The sequence below is a fragment of the Schistocerca americana genome, chromosome 1 (genome assembly GCF_021461395.2).
Source record: "Schistocerca americana isolate TAMUIC-IGC-003095 chromosome 1, iqSchAmer2.1, whole genome shotgun sequence".
NCBI classification, from domain to species: Eukaryota; Metazoa; Arthropoda; class Insecta; order Orthoptera; family Acrididae; genus Schistocerca; species Schistocerca americana.
In genome coordinates this window covers 802,695,754-802,718,470 of record NC_060119.1, presented here as the reverse complement: position 1 = coordinate 802,718,470, position 22,717 = coordinate 802,695,754, and positions in this window count along the sequence as shown.

Below are 22,717 nucleotides of genomic sequence, written 5' to 3'. Positions count from 1 at the left end.
CACCGAGTTTCACAAGCAAAATGTTGACAGATTGATTCAGAACGATCGTCGTATCACTCAGAGAGAAACTGCAAGCACAATCGGCATTTCACAAGAACGTGTGGGTCACATTATTACTTTGCTTGGCTGTCGGAAGATCTGTGCACGATAGGTATCCTGGATACTGAACCCTGAAATGAAAGCGCACAGACTTGAAATTTGTCAAGAACTCCTCTCGCGTTATGAGAATGAAGGTGACTCCTTTCTCCATTCAATTGTGACAAGAGACGAAACATGGGTACACAATTACGACCCGGAGACAAAAAGTCAGTCTATGGAATATCGACACAAATACTCGCCCCAGAAAAAGAAATTCAAGACACAGATGGTTTTATCCATGTGATTTCCTTGATCGTAGAACAACAATAAATTCAGAGCGTTACATCACAACGCTGCGAATTCTGAAACGACGGCTAACAGGATTCCGAAAGGAAAAGGGACATGTTTTCCTGCAGTATGACAACGCCATACCACACACTTCACGTGCCACCACAGCAGAATTTCAGAGACTGAATCTCACCACCGAACGGCATCCTCCATACAGTCCAGATTTAGCACCGTCTGACTTCCATCTGTTCCTGATAATGATAGATGATCTGTGGGGTCATCATTATGCTTCTGATGAAACGTTGAAAGAACTGTGATACTGTGGTTGCGGAAACAGAGTGTCGAATTCTTCCGTGACAACTTCAGACAACTTGTTCATTGTTGACAGAAATGTATCCAATTGGCTGGTGATTATGTAGAAAAGTGAATATTGGTAACTAAAGATCATATTCTAAGGATTACTTCTGCGTTTGATTTATTAAAATATTCCCATCCAAACCCAGTTAACGAAGATGGAGGCATTACTTTTCATTCAACCCTCGTATTATTACGGTAGTCATTTCTCCCTATGTGGGTGTTAGTCAGCAAAATATTTTGGTATTCAGAAAAGAAAGTTGCTGATTGAATTTATGTGAAAAGATATCGCCCCATCGAAAAAACGCTTTTGTTTTAATGATTACCTCCCCTCCCCTCCGCCCCTCCTCAACCCATGTATCATATCTGTGTACGCTCTTCCCTATGTAGTGATAATAAACAACACCCTGTCCTTTTTTAAATTCTTTCGTTGTCCTCTGTAAAAGTTCCATATCGTGTAGCGATACTCCAGAAGAGGACGGACAAGCGTAGTGTATACAATTTTTCTAATACATTTGTTACATGTTTTGAGTGTTCTGTCAATAAAATTCAGTCTTTATTTTGCGTTTTCCACAATGTTTTCTATGTTATGGTTTCATTTAAGTTGTTCTTAGTTGTAATCCCAAGATGTTTCGTTGAATCGACATCCTCTAAAAATTTTATGATTTCTTATGTAACCGATATTTAGAAAAATTTTCTTAGTATTCATGTCGAGGACATTACACTTATTATTGCTATCTTTCCTACTCTTCAGATATCTACATTAATAAACTTCTATACCACTTCATTACTCATGGTTCTGGGTTCATGGTCGAGTTGCAGGTTGCTACCAAACGGCGTCCAGGGGCAACAATAATTTGATATTCAGTATGATGCATGGTTATCGACCCAATTAAAAAATTAAAAAAAGTATCGTAATTCACTCATTAAGTCTTGTAATCTGATCGCAAAGGTTTGACATCGTAAGGCAAGTATTAGAGATAGCAACAGTGCGCAAGTACTCAGTTTATGCTCTTGCAGCATTTGGTGACTTACAACGTGCTTTACACATAATTTCAAACCTTTACGAAACTTCTTATCGGAGGCACACCTCAAAAAATGATACAAGGAAAAAAAACTATCGCCTATTACATTTTCGCTGTACAAGTAGTAAACATGCCGCATCAGGCATATGACGATCTAATTTATTAGTTTTTTACTACCATGTCTATTCACAACATATTTTGCAGACAGTATCCATATATACTACTGAATGTACCTGCAAAATTATGTCATGTTAGGATTCAAAGTTCTGCAGATATGCCGTCATCAACATTAAGATGTTTGAAAAACTACCTTTTGCATACATCGGAGCGCAAATTACCAAGACTATGTCCAGTGTTTGATAATTAGAGTACTTAGCGACTTCCAACAAGCTTAAAACGTTATTTTAAACCTTTTCAAAACTTGTTCTCTCTTACTTGTTTGATGTCAAATATTTAAAACATTAACACATCTGTAAAGTAATCAGAAGTTTCAAGCTGGTTTTTGGATAGTGGCTTAGTTCTATCAAGAATGAGGGATCTGCTGGTCTTCTATAAATCATTTTGAAATTTCCTCTGATCTGCTGATTCTTTAACTACACTATAAATGATGACATCAGCTGCAAACTAGAAACGAGTACTGTTCAAATTGTCTCTTAAGTTGTTTACACAGATTAACAACAGCGAAAGGCCTCTAACGCTGCCTTGAGGAACCCAAGTTATCACTTCAGATTCACTAGACGACTTCCCGCCTACACGCTGTGCGATTTCTGACAGGAAATGACGAATCCTGGAGCATAACGTACACGATACTCTACAGGCTCGCAATTTGATTAAGAAGTGTCGAAACCCTTCTTGAAATCTAGAAATATGTTATCAGCTCCCCTGCCGACAGCACCTATTACTCTTCACTGTCTTATAAAACATTGCACCTATGACAATGCAATTCTTCTGTGACTGCTCTCCTAACCAACAACTTCGAGATCATATTATCAGAATCTTCCGTCGATTCTTGGTTGAACAACATTATAATACCAGAATGAGATTTTCACCCTGCAGCGGAGTGTGCGCTGATATGAAACTTCCTGGCAGATTAAAACTGTGTGCCCGACCGAGACTCGAACTCGGGACCTTTGCCTTTCGCGGGCAAGTGCTCTACCAACTGAGCTACCGAAGCACGACTCACGCCCGGTACTCACAGCTTTACTTCTGCCAGTACCTCGTCTCCTACCTTCCAAACTTTACAGAAGCTCTCCTGCGAACCATGCAGAACTAGCACTCCTGAAAGAAAGGATATTGCGGAGACATGGCTTAGCCACAGCCTGGGGGATGTTTCCAGAATGAGATTTTCACCCTGCAGCGGAGTGTGCGCTGATATGAAACTTCCTGGCAGATTAAAACTGTGTGCCCGACCGAGACTCGAACTCGGGACCTTTGCCTTTCGCGGGCAAGTGCGCTGATTATATGAAGTTTAGGAGAGGAGAAGTGTTTAACTGTGGCTGGTCATTTAGGATGAGATCTGGTCTGTGAGCAAGATGTTTGTTAATTTCCAGGCTTCCAGCAGGTTGGGTTTATGGGCTTTGTTTGCTACGTAAAGTACATGGGACACTGGCTGGCAGTTGTGACCCTCACTCAGCACATGCTCAGCGAATGCAGAGTCTGAATTCTGCAACCTCCAGCTGCGTTCATGTTCAGCCAGCCTAGTTGATATGTCTCTGCCTGACTGACCAATGTAAAATTTGTCACAATCAGAACAGGTGATTTTGTATACCCCACTGTTGGCTAATAACTGGATCTTGTCTTTGCTATTAAAAACACACTTGGCTGTCGTGGTCCTGACATAGTAGGAAAGCCTATACTTGCAGAATTTCAGTGCTTTGGCTACAATCTGTGATAGCTGACCTAGAAATGGTTGTGCACGCCATTGCTTGCAGACAGTTGTTCATTACTTCCCACACTCTCTCTTCCTACATATTGCATTTTCATTAAGTTGTTTTGTTTTGTTGAAGTTGTCTTTGTATTCCACATAGACATTAGGTTCAATAGTTAAGGCTTTCTTTTAACTGGTACTTGTATTACTGTCCATGTTTAACACCCCTTGTAGTTGTCTCAGCAAATACTGTTCATATTTTACTTTGCTCATTTATTTAATGAAAATTGTTACACAGCCACTGCTTTGATTATAATGTTAATGTTAAAATGCAGTACCATCACACTTTCAAACTGTAGGTTCCCTCAAACACCTCCAGTTTCCTGCATTTATTTATTTCTGTTTATCTTATTGATATTGCTTAATTTCCTTATATATTCTGTATTTACATTGATAACTGTCTCTTCTTTTAATTGATTGTGTATCACTCTACAAGTTTCATACCTCCTGATGCAGCCTTGTCTAGTACTAATTTTATTTTATTTTATTAGTTTTGTTTATTAATAGAAACTGTTATGTAGGCATGCTATTCCTATTTTGTGCTGAAGGTTTTCCTGTCTATTCCATTGTTATTTATGTACTGTTCTGTTTTTACTTTTTCATTGCAAAGGTGTTACTTACTGTATGTTTCTACTTCAGTCTAGATGTGTTACTTCTCTTCCAATGTTGTGTGCAATCATTTAACTTCTTTGGTGATAATACTCAGTAAATGTCTGAAGATGACCTTGTAAGCCGAAAACCGGTTAACAATAAAAGTAATATTGTAGAACAAAAGCAAACTGGTGCTTTTCATTTATTATAACTTCGAGATCTTTCACCGAAACAAACTGAGCAGGAAAACGCGAAACGTTAGTGTTTATTAATCGTCAGCAGTTCAAACGCATGGCAAATAATGATACCCCTAGGGAAACGCCAACAAGGAACAGAAAAGAAAACCCAGGTGCTCTCAGTGTGAGTGCCTGGAGACCTCACTCAACATGTTGAAGATGCTATTCCTGCATCACTGAGGGAATAGGGCGCAACCAACTGCAAACTGTGGCGTACGTTACAACAAACGATGCTTCTCGTCTGGGCTTCGAGGTCATAACGCGGATCATTCCAACGACTGACAGAGGAGGTTGAGAAGGCCAGTCTTGTACACGGAGTATCAGTGAAGCTCACAGTATATAGCATTGTCGCCAGGAATGATCGTCTCCACCTGATTTTGAGTTGAGTGGAAGGACTGAATCAAAGACGTCGAAGGTTGTGTGATTCCTGGACTTCCTGGACTTGCACCACGGGGCTGAGAACTGTGAGTCTTTCTAGATGGGCCTCGTGATGACTGGGTGCTGTGTGCTGTCCTTCGGATAGTTCTAGAGGACTGACGATCATAGATGTTAAGTCCCATAGTGCTCAGAGCCATTTAATTTTTTAATCTCTAGATGGCTTGCGTGCACAGCGCTCCAGAGGCTGCTTTCCAGATGGCAGACCGTGCGTGGGGCTCACGCAAGAAATTTTCAAGTTAGGAGACTTTCCATCCAATCAAGCTGTAGAAGACTCAGAAGTATAAGGGCAATGTTCAAAAGAATGTCCCCCACAGGCTAAAGCATTAAAATCCTAATAGTTAACTGCCGAAGCATTCGCAACAACGTTCCAGAGTTTGAAGCGCTCCTAAAAATTAGTGAAGCTTGAAACTTGAAACAGATAATAGTGAGATTTTTGGTGAAAATTTAAGTGTGTATCGAAACAATGGGGTAACGGAAATTGAGGCGGCTATTTGTCGCTGTAGACAAGTAATTCAAATTCATCGAGGTAGAAATTGAAGCTACATGCGAGATTGTTAGTCGACGGTTCAATCCCGCGTTCGGCCATCCTGATTTAGGTTTTCCGTGATTTCCATAAATCGCTCCAGGCGAATGCCGGGATGGTTCCTTTGAAAGGACACGGCCGACTTCCTTCCCTAAACCGACGAGACCGATGACCTCGCTGCCTGGTCTCCTTCCCAAACCAACCCAACCCAACCCTCGCACAGCTTCAAAATCCAACTAGTACATAACTAAACTCAGCCACCACGGAATCCACAGCCGTATCAAGGACTTAATTCACATTCCAAAGCCTGAAAGCTTTCTTGCGCAATCCTGTGTACAAGGCACACAGCACTATTTGCAGTCACGTCTGTGCAGTCCACGCACAGCCTACCGGGCAGGGTTGTCATGTGTTCGGATTTAGTCGGACAAGTTGGACTTTCTGCGACTGTGTCCAGCCAAGATATATACAAGGATGGCCTGTTCGGATTTTGTTAGGCGTTTTAGCGATGAAGCAGAGAACGGACGATTACGGCACGATCCAAGCTAGTGACGTAGGCACGAGAAGTAAGTGTAGGGAGGCATAAGTAGATATACCATGACGGTATATGAGGTACGACAATGAAGTAACGAGACAGATTTTCTTTGGAAGATGTGGCAACCCTGCAGGCTTGCGTAGGCACAATATCTTTGACCTTGGTCTATAAGCTGCTTCTAGTCCAAGCAGCGCATCGATGCAACTGCTCCGTCGTGAGTTGTGCTGTAATAAGTTAACACATGTTGTGTCTCTCGTCACGGAAATGGAACCGCATAATATCGTGCAAAGGTATGCCATTTATTTTTGCGTTAAACTGGGTGAAAACGCGACGACAGCTTATGGTAATCTTCAGAAGGCTTTTGGAGAGGAAGTTATGTCAAGAGCTCAAGTTTTTCGTTGGCATAAAATGTTTAGTGAAGGTAGAAGGAATGTTGAAGATGAAGACTGCAGTGGATGACCATCAACCTCACGAACAGATGTCAACTTGGTCAGGGTGCGTGAACTCGTACAATCTGATCTCAGATTTTCCGTGAAAATGATTGCTGAAGAATTGAACATCAATCGAGAAACAATTCGTCTAATAATAACTGAAGATCTTGGTATGAGAAAGATTTGTACAAAAATGGTCCACAAAAATCTCACACCACAACAGTGAGAAACAGGAAAAATGTGGCAGCCGTTCTGTTAGAGCAAACGGAAATCAATCCAGAATTGTTGAGCTGTGTTATCACTGGTGATGAATGTTGTTTTTTCTCAGTACGATCCAGAGACAACACGCCAAAGTTAGCAATGGTGCTCAAAGGGATCACCCAGACCAAAAAAGCTCGCTTTTGTGCTTCTTTGTTTCCAAGAGAATTGTTCATAAAGAGTGGGTGCCTCCTAGACAAACAGTTAACCAATATTACTACAAAGAAATTTTAGAAAGACTTCGTAAAAGAGTTCTTCGTGTCAGTGCCAATATTAATGATAATTGGATTCTGCATCACGATAATGCGCCACCCAAAACTGCTCTGTCAGTACAGCAATTTTTAACCTCAAAACAAATTTCAGTATTACCACTGCCACCTTATTCACCAGATATTGCTCCGTGCGACTTTTTTCTATTTCTAAGAGTCAAAACGGCGGTCAAGGGACACCATTTTCAAACAACACAAGATGTCCAAAAAGCCGTGACGAGGGTCTTAGAGGATATTACAGAAGATGAGTTCCAGAAATGTTACCATCAATGGCAGAAGCGCTGGAAAAAGTGTGTGCAGTCAGAAGGGAACTACTTTGAAGGAGACGACACTAAACTTGACTAAAACGGTAAGCATTTTTTTTTTTTATACATCAGTATCATTACTTAATTGTCGCACCTCGTATAGATACACCAACCAGTTATTCTTATGTGCCCAACAGACAATGTCACAACCACGCTACGCGCAGAGCGAGCTAGGTAAAGTAGATTGTGCCATACGTAAACTGAAGGTGGAGGGAGGAGAAAGAAATGGAAACGGAAGGGATTATTGATGTCAGCCGCATCGAGACATTACGCGGAATCAACGGCGACGACCGAAAATGTGTGGTGCACTCGAACCCGGCATCTCCTGCTTACTAGGCAGTTGCATGAACCACTACGCCACGTGGACACAGCGTTTGCCGCAAGTGCGCGGCCTACCTCTGCACGCCTCTAGGCCGACCAACACTCCCACCTAGCGCCATCTACCCGCAGTTGCTGTCCGTGTCCTTCACGTTCGCTACTCCGAGATTCCACAGCAGGTCAGACGTATTTGTGGATTCGTTTCCCATCGAGGCGAATCGACTATTTGAATGCTTCGTGTCTGTTCTTTCGGACATATCCGAGAGAACAGACGCCTTCAGTTTGCAATAATATGTCACAGCTGCGGATTCCGCGAGTGTCTGCTGTTTCAGACATATATAAGAACAGGCGCCACGCATTCATGTAGTAGATTGTGTCTGCCGGTTAGCCGATCCAATCTGCTCCACCCCACCACACTCGAACATCGGTTTGCTGCAGAATTGTTGAGCACATTCTGAGTTCGAATGTAATAAATTTCCTCTAGACAGAAAAGCTTCGGCCGGCCACTGAAGCCGAGTGGTTCTAGGCGCTTCAGTCCGGAACCGCACTGCTGCTACGGTCGCACGTCGCATCCTGCTTCGGGCATGGCTGTGTGTGATGTCGTTAGGTTAGTTAGGCTTAAGCAGTTCTAAGTCTAGGGGACTGATGACCTCAGATATTAAGTCCCATAGTGCTTAGAGCCATTTGAATCATCTGAAGAAGAGCTTCTGTCCACAAAAGACCGCAGATTTAGAAAGCATTGTTCGTGCGAAACTCAGGTTGCCCTTTTCTCTAGAAACCGGACGGAGTTCAACAGGTAGATTCCATATTCCTAGATTTCCGGAAGGCATTCGACACGGTAGCCCACTGCGGATTGTTGAAGGAGGTCCGAGTATACTGTTTATGTTACCAGATATCTAAATGGCTCGAATGATTTTTAAGTAATAGAACACAGTACGTGTTCCTCGACGGCGAGTGTTCACCAGAGACAAGGGTATCGTCTGAGTGCATCTAGGAAGTGTGATAGTACCGCTTTTATTCTCTGCATAAATATATGACCTAACGGACAGGGTGAGCAGAAATTTACAGCTGTTTCCTGATGATGCTGTGGTGTACGAGAATCAGTCGTTGTTGAGTGACTGTAGGAATGTTCAAAAGATGTTCAAATGGCCCTGAGCACTATGGGACTTAACATCTATGGTCATCAGTCCCCTAGAACTTAGAACTACTTAAACCTAAATAACCTAAGGACATCACACAACACCCAGTCATCACGAGGCAGAGTGAAGGAATGTACAAGACGACTTAAAAATTTCTAGTTGGTGTGATGAATGGCAGCTAGCTCTAGAAGCAGAAAAATGTAAGTTAACGCGGTACGAGTAGGAGAAATAGACTCGTAATGTTCGAACACAGCATTAGCAATGTGCTGATTTGCACTGTCGCGTCGTTTAAATATCTGGGAGTAAGGTTGCGCAGCAACATGAAAGGGAACGAGCCTGTGCGGATTGTAAAATGGAAAGCTAAGAGTTGACTTCGGTGTACTGAGAGAAGTTTTGGAAAGTTTGGTTCGTCTGTAAAGGGTTTCGCATATAGGACGCTAGTGCGACCTATTCTTGAGTACTGCTCTAGTGTTTGGTATCGGCATCGGGCCCGATTAAGGAAGAGATCGAAGCAATTCACAGCACGCTGCTAGATGTGTTACCGCTAGGTTCGAACAACAAGGAAGTGTTACGGAGATGTTTCAGGAAATCAAATGCGAAGCCCTGGAGGGAAAGCGACGTTCTTTTCGACAAACACTATTCAGAAAATTTAGAGAACCGGCGTCTGAAGCTGGCTGCAGAGCAATTTCGCCAACGTACATTTCGCGGAAAGACCACGAAGATGTGAGAGAAATTAGGGCTCTTACGGAAGTGTATATACAATCGTTTTTCCATCGCTCTATTTTCGAGCGAAACAAGGAAGGAAATGAATAGGATACGGCTGGTTGCGGTGTATGTATGTAGACGTAGATGAAGATGCAGATGCTCTCTGGGCTCTGAGCCGCTGCGGGAAGACACCACCAGGCTTTGCGTCAACTGCAAAGCGGGGCAGAGCACTACTGTGCCACGCAATCACGGCGCAGCTGTCACATGAAACATTCACCCGCTGATTGTACCATGATATTGATTCCTATCTCTTATAGTTTTGGACGTACTACTGCCTTTAATTGCACTACTGGCCATTAAAATTGCTACACGAAGAAGAAATGCAGATGATAAACGGGTATTTATTGGACAAATATATTATACTCGAACTGACATGTGATTACATTGTCACGAAATTTGGGTGCAAAGATCCTGAGAAATCAGTACCCAGAACAACCATCTCTGGCCGTAATAACGGCCTTGATTCGCCTGGGCATTGAGTCAAACAGGGCTTGGATGGAGTGTACAGGTACATCTGCCCATGCAGCTTCAACACGATACCACAGTTCATCAAGAGTAGTGACTGGCGTATTGTGACGAGCCAGTTTCTTGGCCACCATTGACCAGACGTCTTCAGTTGGTGAGAGATCTGGAAAATGTGCTGGCCAGGGCAGCCGTCGAATATTTTCTGTATCCAGAAAGGCCCGTACAGGACCTGCAACATGCGGTCGTGCATTATCATGCTGAAATGTAGGGTTTCGCAGGGACCGAATGAACGTCCACTTTTCAAAGTGCCGTCAATGCGAACAAGAGGTGACCGAGGCGTGTAAACAATTGCACCCCTTACCATCATGCCACGTGATACGCCAGTATGGCGATGACGAATACACGCTTCCAATGTGCGTTCACCGCGATGTCGCCAAACACGGATGCGACCTCATGATGCTGTAAACAGAACTTGGATTCATCAGAAAAAATGACGTTATGCATTCGTGCACCCAGGATCGTCCTGTCTGCGATGCAGCGTCAAGGGTAACGGCAGGAATGGTCTCCGAGCTGATAGTCCATGCTGCTGCAAACGTCGTCGAACTGTTCGTGCAGATGGTTGTTGTCTAGCAGACGTCCCCATCTGCTGACTCAGGGATCGAGACGTGGCTGCACGATCCGTTACAGCCATGCGGATAAGATGCCTGTCATCTCGACTGCTAGTGATACGAGGCCGTTGAGATCCAGCACGGCGTTCCGTATTACCCTCCTGAACCCACCGATTCCATATTCTGTTAACAGTCGTTGGATCTCGACCAAGGCGAGCAGCAATGTCGCGATACGATAAACCGCAATCCTGATAGGCTACAATCCGACCTTTATGAAAGTCGGAAACGTGATGGTACGGATTTCTCCTCCATACACGAGAAATCGGTTGGAAACTTTCCTCATGTCAGCGCGTTGTAGGTGTCACCACCGGCGTCAACCTTGTGAGTATGCTCTGAAAAGCTAATCATTTGCATATCACAGCATCTTCTTCCTGTCGGTTAAATTTCGCGTCCCTAGCACGTCATCTTCGTGGTGTAGCAATTTTAATGGCCAATAGTGTGTAAGGATTTGCTTGAGATTTTGTCGTCACTCCTCACTAGTCACAAAATGCAAAACATGTGCGATTTTCTATGATCCTACCGGATGCAGGCGTTTGATGTCGTCTCATACCTGGTCTCGGAAAGGAATCCCATACATCACAGGTTGTATGCTTCGGGTTATCTCTCTCTGTATGTAAGCACACTCATAAATTGGTAGCGTGCGAACGGTCATACGCTCCTCTAGTTGTCTCAATATTAATCTCAAGATAATAATAAGACGCTCTGTGCTAACTTCTGGACCACAGAGATTATTAAACAGAGAAACGTAATGGACTGCTGCTTGCGTTCCCTCCTTGAGTTCCCTCCCAGCGTGCTGCGCTTCCGTTTAAATTACGGGGAGTGTCATCCACTGTGACAGACATCGTAACCGCGATAAACACTAGAAAACGTTTTCCGCCGTTTTCTTGCACTGCACATGCATAAGGGATGCCCGCTTTTGTTTCAAATCCGCTCAAGCAAGCGATAAACGTAAAGAAACAAAGCTGTCCCCTAAAAGCTGGAACTGGGACACAATCTGGACAGAAATACTTGTGTAGCTGTACTTGCATTTCCGCGGAGCATGCTGCGTTTAATTATTTTTATGTTAGCGTAGGAAGCGCAGCGGCTGCGGCAGTACTAATTGCTGCGCCATTCAGCGCGAGGCGGGCTGCAGAGGCGGCTTACGTTAGTCCTCCCCCGCGCTCTTTGTGGGCGTGGAGCAACCGCTGAAAGCTCGTTTCGTCTGCTCCCCTTTGGAGAGACGCATGTAAAGTTCTTTTTGATACTCGGCTGTTCTCAGGATAAGACGGATTTTCTTTTCGAAAATTCAAACGTCCCAGCGAATATTTTTAAACGAAGTGGATAGATTACAATGGCGGCCATTACTTAGACTTCTTCCTTTGTGGTCTCCAGCAGTTTATACATGTTTGACAAAAATCTACAGTAACTTTACCACCGCTTCTTCGAAATTTCTCGACACCTAGTAGCGACGATCTTTTTGTTGGTTTGCTGCAATTTCCGGCGAAACTTTAGCAGACGTCCAACTTTGGTTAAAATATGTTACAATATCTATGATAGCGAAATGTAGTTAACAATCATATCTACGACCCAAATCATAAAATGTGCCGTATTGTACACTATTAATTAAATTTTAAGAAAAATATGACAAATACATTAGGCAAGAATACATATCGGCTGATTATGTAAGATGGTAGATCCAATGACAGAACTGCATTCCAGTGACGTCATCGTCTCGGTATTCGGGGCCAATGAGCTTTACTTGTCTTGAGGGTGCGTCACAGCATCAGGTCTTACGAGCTACAGCGATCGTCTCTGGCGAGGAATGAGTTACTGTTTCATAAATATTTAATACACTCATACCCATAATTTAAGGGTAATTGTAGAGTGTGGTGCCACAGAACGTGGCACTACACAAAACTGGCGCTAATAGCATTGGCACACTTACGACACAGATCTGTAAGTCCACGGTATTGGTGATAAGTTGAGAAAACCGTCCCGAAACACATGTGCTACAAAACGCCGCTGTTTCCTGTGTATGTACCCCGACATCAATGTGGGATATGATCACCATGCACACGTACACAGGCCGCACATCAGGTTGGCATACTCTGAATCAGGTGGTCGAGCAGCTGCTGGGGTATAGCCTCCCATTCTTGCACCAGTGCCTGTCGGAGCTCCTGAAGTGTCGTAGGGGTTTGAAGACGTGGAGCGATACGTCGAGCGAGAGCATCCCACACGTACTCGATGGGATTTAGGTCTGGAGAACAGGCAGGCCACTCCATTCGCTTGAAATCTGTTTCAAGGTACTCCTCCACGATGGTAGCTCGGTGGGGCCGTGCGTTATCATCCATCATGAGGAAGGTGGGACCCACTGCTCCCATGAAAAGGCGGACATACGGGTGCAAAATGACGTCCCGTTACACCTGACCTGTTACAGTTCCTCTGTCAAAGACATGCAGGGGTGTACGTGCACCCATCATAATACCACCCCACACCATCAAACTACGACCTCCATACAGGTCCCTTTCAAGGACATTAAGGGGTTGGTATCTGGTTCCTGGTTCACTCCAGATTAAAACCCGGCGAGAATCACTGTTCAGACTATACCTGGACTCGTCCGTGCACATAACCTGGGACCACTGTTCCAGTGACCAAGTACTGTGTTCTTGACACCAGGCTTTACAGGCTGTCCTGCGTCCAGGGGTCGGTGGAATGAACCTTGCAGGTCTCCGGGCGAATAAACCATGTCTGTTCAGTCGTCTGTAGACTGTGCGTCTGGAGACAACTGCTCCAGTGGTTGCGGTAAGGTCTCGAGCAAGGCTACCTGCAGTACTCCGTGGCCGTCTGCGGGCACTGATGGTAAGATATCGGTCTTTTTGTGGTGTTGTACACTGTGGACGTCCCGTACTGTAGCGCCTGGACACATTTCCTGTCTGCTGGAATCGTTGCCATAATCTTGAGATCACGCTTTGTGGCACACGGAGGGCCCATGCTACGACCTGCTGTGTTTGACCAGCCTCCAGTTGCCCTAGTAATCTACCCCTCATAACGTCATCAATATGTGTTCTTTGAGCCATTTTCAACACACAGTCACCATTAGCTCGTCTGAAAACGTCTGCACAATTACTCGCTGCACCGTACTCTGACATGCACCAACACACCTCTGAGTATGTGAACTGCTACCAGTGCCACCGTGCGACGACTGCAGGTCAAATGCACCGCATGGTCATACCCCGAGGTGATTTAAACCCGCAAACCGCCCACCAGTGCATTGTTTCACAGTGTATCAGCATTATCCTTAACTTATGAGCATGAGTGTACTTCGTAGCTGCATGTATAAGTACAATCAGGCTCTCGATAACACATGAAAAACTTTAGGACTTTAGCAGGTGTCTTATCATTCACGTACTGATTTCTTGCCTGGCCCAGGACGTAGCCGAGCGGCCACATTGTGTGTTGTGCAAGGGAACTAGTGTATGTCATAAATTCGTTGCGGGCCCGTATTTCTCGTGGCTCCCGGCCGTTACTACAGGGAGATACAAGGTGACGCAATGAAATATTAGGTTGGTACACAAGTTCGTAGCGTTTTTGTTTTGCATGTTGGTATTCCGGTTGCTATAACTTATTTATCGATTGTTATTTTTTATTTGCAATTCACTCTTGCTATTTGAGTTTACACATTGGAGATTCGAGTCAAGCTGAGAACGCTGGAAAATAGTGCCAAGTGGAGAACTTGGGACATTTTATTCTTATGTTTGTTTTCTGTAGAGGGGTGACAGGAGCGGAGGCAGGCAGAAATATTTTCGCCGTGTATGGGGATAATACCATTTGAAAGGGCACGGCAATAAAATGTTTCTCTCGTTTTAAGGAGTATCGTTTTGACATTAGTGACTCTCCACGTTCAGGAAGGCCTTCGAGGTTTGATGAAGATATTTTAAACATGTTAATCCACTGCTGCGCGGGATTAGCCGAGCGGTCTCAAGGCCCTGCAGTCATGGACTGTGCGGCTGGTCCCGGCGGAGGTTCGAGTCCTCCCTCCGGCATGGGTGTGTGTGTTTTTCCTTACGATAATTTAGGTTAAGTAATGTGTAAGTTTAGGGACTGATAACCTTAGCAGTTAAGTCCCATAAGATTTCACACACATTTGAACATTTGTTAATCCACTGCGATCCACGTCAGAGTATTCGAGAAATGGCAGATGCATTGAACTGCGATCATTCCATTATCGTGTGACATTTACGTGGAAAGGAGAGTGTTCAAAAATGTATGGGTACCATACGCTCTAAGCCAAAATCACAAAAATCAGCGGGAGGCCATTTGTTCATCTGCGCTTGCTCGTCATCAATTGGATCGTGAACAACACAGATCATTCCTGTCCTTTATCGTTACTAATGACGAGAAATGGTGTCTTTATGCTAACTTAAGGAAAGGAAAGTCAAAGTTGTGCCCAAACGAAGCAGCAGCTACCCGTAGAAAAACATACGTGCATCCACAAAAAATAATGCTATGCCTCTGGTGGGACAGCGACGTATGGTGCACTACGAATTGGTTCCCCGAGATGTAATCATCACTGTTGACTTTTATTGCCAACAGCTGAGACGTCCTGCAGACGCAGTCTAAGAACAAAGACCAGGAAGGCTAGGCGAAGAGATGTAACTCCATGATAACGCCCGTCCGCCTTCAGCTAGACTAGCAAAATACACTACAAGGGGTTGGGTTGGAAAGTCACTTCGCGTTTATCTTATTTACCTGATCTTGCACTCTCAGATATTCATCTTTTCCGCTCTCTATCCAACAATCTTCAAGCAACTTTCTTTCCAGATGAAAATGCGCTCCGAACATGGCTCGAAGAATTTCTTCGCCTCGGTACTACGTCATTTCTATAGTCGTTGAATCGAAAAGTTACCCCAGCGTTGGCAGACTCTTGTAAACAGTGAAGGAGAATTTATTATTGATTATCAAAATCTCTGTTATGTGTATGTGTTATTTCAAAAATGAAATTTTCACTCTGCAGAGGAGTTTGCGCTGATATAAAACTTCCTGGCAGATTAAAACTGCGTGCCGGATCGAGACTGGAACTCTGCACCTTTGTCCATTCGCGCGCAACTTCTATGTCTACTGAGCTACCCAAGAGCGACTCACAACCCCTCCACACAGCTTCAATTCTGCCAGTACCGCGTCTCCTACCTCCCAGACTCCACAGTGCTGTGTTTATTAATCATATGGAAAAACGCTACGAACTTATGAACCAACCGATTTGAGTATGTACGACATGAGGAATTTCAATTCATTTAAGCTAGGTCCCAATCTAACGAGTAAGTCGGAAAAAGCGCCAGATATATGGAACAAAGATAAGGTAAAAGTCAAAGGAGCTCATTTCACTAGCACAATGTAAATTGTGCCATTATGTCTCAACATAACCACCACCTCGGAAACCGCTAAAAATTCTGAAATGATCCATATGCTACACACCACAAAACAACGCCTCTCAATAAATTAGAGTTACTGGATTTTTTTGTGAAATAATGTCCTAACAAATCCAGTGTAGTCCATATATTTTCCGCAAGAGACTCTACATCTACGACGATTCGAAATAAGTTCATAGGTTATCAAGACGGGACGCTATAATCCTTGTTTATCGTTCTCTACTTTCCTTGTGTCAGTAATAATACTGAAGTTTAGGCACAATTCCCGCGGAGGATGCGACTGTGCTTAATAGAGCAGACACTTTGAAGTTCACCTTCAATTGCAACTTTGTTGAAGCAAACTCATATGAATTTGATGTTTTCTTGAAGAATCTGTCGAGATAGTTTGTGATGATTCATTTGGTATCTACACTCCTGGAAATGGAAAAAAGAACACATTGACACCGGTGTGTCAGACCCACCATACTTGCTCCGGACACTGCGAGAGGGCTGTACAAGCAATGATCACACGCACGGCACAGCGGACACACCAGGAACCGCGGTGTTGGCCGTCGAATGGCGCTAGCTGCGCAGCATTTGTGCACCGCCGCCGTCAGTGTCAGCCAGTTTGCCGTGGCATACGGAGCTCCATCGCAGTCATTAACACTGGTAGCATGCCGCGACAGCGTGGACGTGAACCGTATGTGCAGTTGACGGACTTTGAGCGAGGGCGTATAGTGGGCATGCGGGAGGCCGGGTGGACGTACCGCCGAATTGCTCAACACGTGGGGCGTGAGGTCTCCACAGTACATCGATGTTGTCGCCAGTGGTCGGCGGAAGGTGCACGTGCCCGTCGACCTGGGACCGGACCGCAGCGACTCACGGATGCACGCCAAGACCGTAGGATCCTACGCAGTGCCGTAGGGGACCGCACCGCCACTTCCCAGCAAATTAGGGACACTGTTGCTCCTGGGGTATCGGCGAGGACCATTCGCAACCGTCTCCATGAAGCTGGGCTACGGTCCCGCACACCGTTAGGCCGTCTTCCGCTCACGCCCCAACATCGTGCAGCCCGCCTCCAGTGGTGTCGCGACAGGCGTGAATGGAGCGACGAATGGAGACGTGTCGTCTTCAGCGATGAGAGTCGCTTCTGCCTTGGTGCCAATGATGGTCGTATGCGTGTTTGGCGCCGTGCAGATGAGCGCCACAATCAGGACTGCATACGACCGAGGCACACAGGGCCAACACCCGGCATCATGGTGTGGGGAGCGATCTCCTACACTGGCCGTACACCACTGGTGATCGTCGAGGGGACACTGAATAGTGCACGGTACATCCAAACCGTCATCGAACCCATCGTTCTACCATTCCTAGACCGGCAAGGGAACTTGCTGTTCCAACAGGACAATGCACGTCCGCATGTATCCCGTGCCACCCAACGTGCTCTAGAAGGTGTAAGTCAACTACCCTGGCCAGCAAGATCTCCGGATCTGTCCCCCATTGAGCATGTTTGGGACTGGATGAAGCGTCGTCTCACGCGGTCTGCACGTCCAGCACGAACGATGGTCCAACTGAGGCGCCAAGTGGAAATGGCATGGCAAGCCGTTCCACAGGACTACATCCAGCATCTCTACGATCGTCTCCATGGGAGAATAGCAGCCTGCATTGCTGCGAAAGGTGGATATACACTGTACTAGTGCCGACATTGTGCATGCTCTGTTGCCTGTGTCTATGTGCCTGTGGTTCTGTCAGTGTGATCATGTGATGTATCTGACCCCAGGAATGTGTCAATAAAGTTTCCCCTTCCTGGGACAATGAATTCACGGTGTTCTTATTTCAATTTCCAGGAGTGTATTTCTCGATCGTGAGTACTGTTGTGATATGGAAAAGTGATTGAAACCTGGTAATTAAGGAAAGCAGGATTGGGTTACGATTGTGGACGGGGCTCGAATCAGTTACTATTGGTTTGCTTTGCAATTTCACTCATTTATTTTAATAAATAATTTTTGAAAACAAGCCAATGAGGTCGCAATCAGACTTTTAAGGCACGTAACTACAATCACGGCTGAAGGTCTTTAACGAGAAAAATGGCAGTTATTTATAATTTAACAAATACATAAAATACAGACAGCCAATAATTTTTAAGACAAGCCAATGTGGTCGTAATCAGAATTTTAAGGCAAGTAACCACAATCACGGCTGAAGGCCTTTAACGCCCAAAATGGCAATTATTAAAAAAAATTAAGAAATTTACTGTCAAACTGCGAATGGCTTAGCAAAAGCTAATTTTAAAAACACAAACAACAGATCACCAAACAAGTGAGACAAATGATGGTAACTTAATAATACACTACTGGCCATTAAAATTGCTACACCAAGAAGAAATGCAGATGATAAACGGGTATTCATTGGCCATATATATTATACTAGAACTGACATGTAATTACATTTTCGCGCAATTTGGGTGCATAGATCCTGAGAAATCAGGACCCAGAACAACCACCTCTGGCCCTAATAACGGCCTTGATACGCCTGGGCATTGAGTCAAACAGAGCTTGCTTGGCGTGTACAGGTACAGCTGCCCATGCAGCTTCAACACGATACCACAGTTCATCGAGAGTAGTGACTGGCGTATTTTGACGAGCCAGTTGCTCGGCCACCATTTACCAAACGTTTTCAATTAGTGTGAGATCTGGAGAATGTGCTGGCCAGGGCAGCAGTCGAACATTTTCGGTATCCAGAAAGGCCCGTACAGGACCTGCAACATGCGGTCGTGCATTATCATGCTGAAATGTAGGGTTTCGCAGGGATCGAATGAAGGGTAGAGCCACGGGTCGTAACACATCTGAAATGTAACGTCTACTGTTCAAAGTGCCGTCAGTGCGAACAAGAGGTGACTGAGACGTGTAACCAATGGCACCCCATACCATCACTCTGGGTGATACGCCAGTATGGCAATGATGAATACACGCTTCCAATGTGCGTTCACCGTGATGTCGCTAAACACGGATGCGACTATCATGATGCTGTCAACAGAAGCTGGATTCATCCGAAAAAAATGACGTTTTACCATTCGTGCACCCAGGTTCGTCGTTGAGTACACCATCGCAGGCTCTCCTGTCTGTGATGCAGCGTCAAGGGTAACTGCAGCCATGGTCTCCGAGCTGATACTCCATGCTGCTGCAAACATCGTCGAACTGTTCGTGCTGATGGTTGTTGTCTAGCAGACGTCCCCATCTGTTGACTCAGGGATCGAGACGTGGCTGCACGATCCGTTACAGCCATGCGGATAAGATGCCTGTCATCCCGACTGCTAGTGATATGAGGCCGTTGAGATCCAGCACTCCGTTCCGTATTACCCTCCTGAACCCACCGATTCCATATTCTGCTAACAATCATTGGATCTCGACCAACGCGAGCAGCAATGTCGCGATACGATAAACCACAATCACGATAGGCTACAATCAGACCTTTATCAAAGTCGAAAACGTGCTGGTACGCATTTCTCCACCTTACACTAGGCATCACAACAACGTTTCACCAGGCAACGCCGGTCAACTGCTGTTTGTGTATGAGAAATCGGTTGGAAACTTTCCTCATGTCAGCAGGTAGTAGGTTTCGCCACCGCCGCCATCCTTGTGTGAATGCTCTGAAAAGCTAATCATTTACATATCAAAGCATCTTCTTCCAGTCGGTTAAATTTCGCGTCTTTAGTACGTCATCTTAATGGTGTAGCAATTTTAATGGCCAGTAGTGTACAATAATAAAATAAAACACAAGGGCCAATGACGGTGCTCCAAGAATCGACCTCTGAGTAGGTCACACCAAAAACACTTAAGCGAGCGAAGAGGAAGGCAGCCAAGAGTTGCATTCAGATCACAAGATGGTAACTCGGACTAGTGGCAGTCAAATGAGCGACTAATGATAATCTTGGTGAGGCTACCTAACATCCAACAAAAGAAATGCAAGATGTAAAATTACGTCAAAGCTGGAACCGACGGTCTGGGGTCCGCCCACAGAATACTATGCTTAGAGCGCCCGGAACAAGAAGGAATGACTCACTGAGGTAGAAGAACGCCCCCCCAACCTACAATCAGAAAGCCGTGAAACTTACATGCCTCAGCAGACAGCGGCGGCAAGGCGAGGAAATGTACACTGCCGTTACATACACTAACCCCCAGGGCAGGTAACTGGGGCGTTAGCGGCCACAAGACAGAAAAATAGCGCTGGTTGAACTTAACAATGTAAGAAGCTGAAAATAGTAAATAGTAATTAGAAGCTCAGGAGGCTAATCAGATCCGCCTTCCCCAGGTATTACACTCGTTGCTTTTAGCCTCGGCGACACTACGAGCAGCAACGCGTACCCACGTCACTGGAGAATCCCGAGATTTCACAATGGTGGAGGTTTCTCTACGCGAATTGTACCGCACTCAACTTAAACATGCAGGATCCGGTTTCGACGAGGTCGTGCAACCTCGTGACCACTGCCCTTCGATCCGGCAGTCCATACACACCGCCAGCGGTCCCGGCGTGTTGCAGCTCTGAGCGGACCTCGCTGCTCCTGCGTCCCCAACCGAACTCCCCACACTCACACCACACGGAAGAAGCACGAGGTCGTCCCAAAGATAGAGCAGCACAACTACATATCGATAAGCGCCGCTGCTGCCACTAGCGGACAGGCAACGCTTACGAAACCTAGTGGCGCCAGTGAACACGAGAAGAAGACAAACAACGCAACCATGCCAACTAAACGATACGGTCTGACAGAAACCTACACACTGCACCAACGTGAGCCGCAGCATGGCTCAGTGATTAATGCCGACCTTTGTGATAAAATTGTAGGATCTAGTGTAGGAACATTTAGATTCAAGCAGTCTGACGGAAAAGTTAGGAAAGTTATTTTTCCCATGCAGATTTCGGTACAAGAACAATAGGGATTTTTGAATCACCATTTGAAGTTCCGGGTGAGCAAATAAACGCGGTGGTCTCGGCTTTTGGGATAGTTCTCAGTAATATTCCAGAGAAATAGTCAAACTCACATGCGCTGAATGGTACCAGAACACATAAAATCGGACTACAGAAACATATCCCACCTTATATTAATGATAGTGGCTACCGAGCTATCGTCGTGTATGAAGGGGTGCCTAGAACGTTCGCAGGGAGCGGTTCAACGGGGCACGTAAGGGTCCACTGTATACAAAGGCGGGTGGCCCAGCTGCCGACCGGCGAAGATATTAGACCTAACGCTGTCTTCCATGGACATAACGTACGTGGCGGCTGTCACTGCACTCCCACGCATTGCCCCCCCCCCCCTTCTGGTCACTCCCCAAAATGATAATGGCTCCGCAATCAGCCCAGCATTTCAAGGAAGCCATAAACGTGCCAGTTCCGAATAGCATTCCGAAATCGGATACGCCATCTGCTGACGGGAACGTCACTGCACCTGAGCAGGATGTTGCAGCATAAAATTCTGCGAGCTCACCGAAAAGCCGCCTCACCGGACAAGATAAGAAACGAAGGATTGCACATCAAGCTGCTCAGAAAATTGTTCCACACGTGCGCGAAAAGGTCCAACAAGTAGTCCGGAAATTAAATGAAAGTTCGGAGAAAAGTGTCTGAACCTGTTCACACACCAGCCGCCTGTAGTGTACACAACCACGCGGAAGCAAAACAAGATACAAATGCAGCTTCCCTCAAAGGTACCGTAGAAATCCGCTGTAGAGCCACGAATGACATGTTCAGGTCTCCTTTTGCCAAGAACTGGGCAACAAGACCGTGGAAGATGATGAAATGAGAGAGTCTCCTTTAACTTTCAGAGAACCACTGTCAGTCTCCGCTCATCCAAATCAAGTAACAGGAGGCGGGTGTGTATCCGACACTTATTGATAGATTTCATACTGCCTGCGTGTGATGAACGGGTTGATTTTATAAAGAGTAGTACGTGATGAACCCATCTCAAGCCAACAGCATTGCAACTTTGAACATCAACAGCATACGCAGTTCGGTAAAATTAAGAAGCTTGAAATTGATGATATTCTACTTCAAGGAGTAACGGACATTGCCCTACATGATTTCTTTGGGTATAGCGCTATAACTAATGCGGATCTGAAAGTGAAATGGGGACAGCGATTCTCTCGAAAGAGGGTATAATATTCAACCATGCTAACAAACTCACAAACAATAGAGGGATCGCTTGTACTATCCGCAACACCCGGCTAATTAATATATATGCTCCATCTAGTAGCAGCAAACGACGCAACCGATAAAAAGTTTTTTAAATTTGAAATTGTCCCTCCCTTCGGAGTTCATTATGATAATATCATTTTAGCTGGAGTTTTTAAATGTGTCCTACGTCCCAAAGATCAAGTCCCTAATTTTAAGTCATCTGCTGAATTAGAATACATAATTAAAGAGGTCCGTTTAACCGACATGTGGTAGGGCAAAATCGGTGACGCGCCTGGTTTTAGGTTCATTATTAATTGCTCGGAAAGTCGCTTGGATAGGATATACGTAAGTAACAACTTAAAGACTACAGACGTGGCCCACCAGCTTTACTGACCACACTGCATTTATATGCACAATTAACATGGAAAAACAGGGAACATACCACGCTGGAAGTTAAAAATTGCATACTGGCGAGATGCCGAATGCCGCGAGCGTTTGCACTAAATTTGACAGTAATGCGAAAGTGACTTCACATCCTACAATTCTTCCTTGATCTGG